Here is a 4,635-nt window from a genome sequence, read left to right on the forward strand (position 1 = left end):
CCACATAGTGACTGAATACTACAATACTGATCAATAATAAAAAAAAACCCACAATACCAATATCACCATGAATGCCAGTATTCATAGGAGATCTGTACTTAGTATGCAGTGTCTGTGTACAGGTAATACAGTGATCACCGGTGACACTATACACAGGAGCTCTGTATTTGTATAATGTTCCAAGTGTCTGTGCAAAATTTGGGGGCTCTAGCTGTTAAAATAAAGGGTTAAATCACGGAAAAAATTGGCATGGGCTCCCGAGCAATTTTCTCCGCTAGAGTGGGAAAGCCAGTGACTGAGGGCAGATATTAATAGCCTAGAGAGGGACCATAGTTATAGGACCCCCCCGGCTAAAAACATCTACCCCCAGCCACCCCAGAAAAGGCACATCTGTAAGATGCGCCTATTCTGGCACTTAGCCTCTCTCTTCCCACTTCCGTGTAGCAGTGGGATATGGGGTAATAAAGGGTTAATGTCACCTTGCTATTGTAAGGTGACATTAAGCCAGGTTAATAATGGAGAGGTGTCAATAAGACACCTCTCCATTATTAATCCAATAGTAGTAAATGGTTAATAAAACACACACACATTAGGAAAAACGTATTTTATTGAAATAAAGACACAGGGTGTTGTAATAGTTTATTATACTCTCAATCCAATTGAAGACCCTTGTCACCTGAAACAAAGTTAAAATAAAAAATCAACAATATCCCATACCTTCCGTCATTCAGTCTTGTCCCATGCTGTAAATCCATCTGAAGAAGTTAAATAATTTTACAAGCAGGAGCTTGCTAATGCAGCCGCCCCTGCCTGTAAAAACTGGGGAATGAACGGAAAGCAGGGGAACGTAGCTACCTAGACTTGCGGTGCTGCGCCCCCTGCTGGCATAACCTCAGATGAACTCGAGCGTGGGAATTTTTCTGAATATTTTCTCACGCTCGAGTTCATCTGAGGTTATACCAGCAGGGGGCGCAGCACCGCAAGTCTAGGTAGCTACGTTCCCCTGCTTTCCATTCGTTCCCAGTTTTTATAGGCAGGGGTGGCTGCATTAGCAGGCTCTTGCTTGTAAAATTCTTTAACCCCTGTGTCTCCAATCCTGCCCCCGTGTCTCCCATCTGCCCGTGTCTCCATTCTGCCCCCTGTCTCCATTCTGCCCCGAGTCTCCATTCTGCCCTGTGTCTCCAATCCTGCCCCTTTGTCTCCATTCTGCCACCTGTCTCCATTCTTCCCCTCCTGTCTCCAACTCTGCCCCCGTGTCTCCATTCTGAAACCTGTCTCAAGTCTGCCCCGTGTCTCCATCCTGCCCCGTGTCTCCAATCCTGCCCCCTTGTCTCCATTCTGCCACCTGTCTCCATTCTGCCACCTGTCTTCATTCTGCCCCCATGTCTCCAATCTGCCCCTTGTCTCCATTCTGCCCCGTGTCTCCAATCTGCCCCTTGTCTCCTTTCTGCCCCCTGTCTCCCTTCTGTGAAACATAATGATATCACTGTGGGGGACATATAATATGGAAACATAATGATATCACTGTGGGGGACATATAATATGGAAACATAATAATATCACTGTGGGAGACATGTAATATGGAAACATAATGATATCACTGTGGGGGACATATAATATGGAAACATAATAATATCACTGTGGGGGACATATAATATGGAAACATAATGATATCACTGTGGGAGACAAGTAATATGGAAGCATAATGATATCACTGTAGGGCGACATATAATATGGAAACATAATGATATCACTGTGGGAGACATGTAATATGGAAACATAATGATATCACTGTTGGGGGACATATAATATGGAAACATAATGATATCACTGTGGGGGACATATAATATGGAAACATAATGATATCACTGTGGGGGACATACAATATGGAAACATAATATCACTGTGGGGGACATATAATATGGAAACATAATGATATCAGTGTGGGGGATATATAATATGGAAACATAATGATATCACTGTGGGGGACAAATAATATGGAAACATAATGATATCACTGTGGGGGACATATAATATGGAAACATAATGATATCACTGTGGGAGACATGTAATATGGAAACATAATGATATCACTGTTGGGGGACATATCATATGGAAACATCATGATATCACTGTGGAGGGACATATATTATGGAAACATAATGATATCACTGTGGGGGGACATATAATATGGAACATAATGATATCACTGTGGGGGACATATAATATGGAACATAATGATATCACTGTGGGGGGGACATATAATATGGAAACATAATGACATCACTGTGGGGGATATAAAATATGGAAACATAATGATATCACTGTGGGGGGGACATATAATATAGAGACATAATGATATCACTGTGGGGGATATATAATATGGGAACATAATGATATTACTGTGGGGGATATATAATATGGGAACATAATGATATCACTGTGGGGGACATATAATATGGAAACATAATGATATCACTGTGGGGGACATATAATATGGAAATATAATGATATCACTGTGGGGGGACATATAATATGGGAACATAATGATATTACTGTGGGGAATATATAATATGGGAACATAATGATATCACTGTGGGGGACATATAATATGGAAACATAATGATATCACTGTGGGGGGACATATAATATGGGAACATAATGATATTACTGTGGGGGATATATAATATGGGAACATAATGATATCACTGTGGGGGACATATAATATGGAAACATAATGATATCACTGTGGGGGATATATAATATGGGAACATAATGATATTACTGTGGGGGATATATCATATGGGAACATAATGATATCACTGTGGGGGGGACATATAATATGGAAACATAATGATATCACTGTGGGGGATATAAAATATGGAAACATAATGATATCACTGTGGGGGGACATAAAATATGGAAACATAATGATATCACTGTGGGGGACATATAATATGGAAACATAATGATATCACTGTGGGGGACATATAATATGGAAATATAATAATATCACTGTGGGGGGACATATAATATGGGAACATAATGATATTACTGTGGGGGATATATAATATGGGAACATAATGATATCACTGTGGGGGACATATAATATGGAAACATAATGATATCACTGTGGGGGGACATATAATATGGGAACATAATGATATTACTGTGGGGGATATATAATATGGGAACATAATGATATCACTGTGGGGGACATATAATATGGAAACATAATGATATCACTGTGGGGGATATATAATATGGGAACATAATGATATTACTGTGGGGGACATATAATATGGAAACATAATGATATCACTGTGGGGGATATATAATATGGGAACATAATGATATTACTGTGGGGGATATATCATATGGGAACATAATGATATCACTGTGGGGGGGACATATAATATGGGAACATAATGATATCACTGTGGGGGACATATAATATGGAAACATAATGATATCACTGTGGGGGATATATAATATGGGAACATAATGATATTACTGTGGGGGATATATCATATGGGAACATAATGATATCACTGTGGGGGGGACATATAATATGGGAACATAATGACATCACTCTGGGGGACATATAATATGGAAACATAATGATATCACTGTGGGGGGACATATAATATGGAAACAATGATATCACTGTGGGGGGACATGTAATATGGAAACATAATGATATCACTGTGGGGGATATAAAATATGGAAACATAATGATATCACTGTGGGGGGGACATATAATATGGGAACATAATGACATCACTGTGGGGGGACATATAATATGGAAACATAATGATATCACTGTGGGGGACATATAATATGGAAACATAATGATATCACTGTGGGGGGGACATATAATATGGAAACATAATGATATGACTGTGGGGGACATATAATATGGGAACATAATGACATCAGTGTGGGGGGGGACATAAAATATGGAAACATAATGATATCACTGTGGGGGGGGACATATAATATGGAAACATAATGATATGACTGTGGGGGATATAAAATATGGAAACATAATGATATCACTGTGGGGGACATATAATATGGGAACATAATGACATCACTGTGGGGGGGACATAAAATATGGAAACATAATGATATCACTGTGGGGGGGGACATATAATATGGAAACATAATGATATGACTGTGGGGGATATAAAATATGGAAACATAATGATATCACTGTGGGGGACATATAATATGGAAACATAATGACATCACTGTGGGGGGGGGACATAAAATATGGAAACATAATGATATCACTGTGGGGGGGGACATATAATATGGAAACATAATGATATCACTGTGGGGGACATATAATATGGAAACATAATGATATCACTGTGGGGGACATATAATATGGAAACATAATGATATGACTGTGGGGGATATAAAATATGGAAACATAATGATATCACTGTGGGGGGGGACATATAATATGGAAACATAATGATATCACTGTGGGGGATATAAAATATGGAAACATAATGATATCACTGTGGGGGACATATAATATGGAAACATAATGATATGACTGTGGGGGATATAAAATATGGAAACATAATGATATCACTGTGGGGGGGGGACATATAATATGGAAAC

The sequence above is a fragment of the Ranitomeya imitator genome, chromosome 1 (assembly GCF_032444005.1).
Source record: "Ranitomeya imitator isolate aRanImi1 chromosome 1, aRanImi1.pri, whole genome shotgun sequence".
Lineage (NCBI taxonomy): Eukaryota > Metazoa > Chordata > Amphibia > Anura > Dendrobatidae > Ranitomeya > Ranitomeya imitator.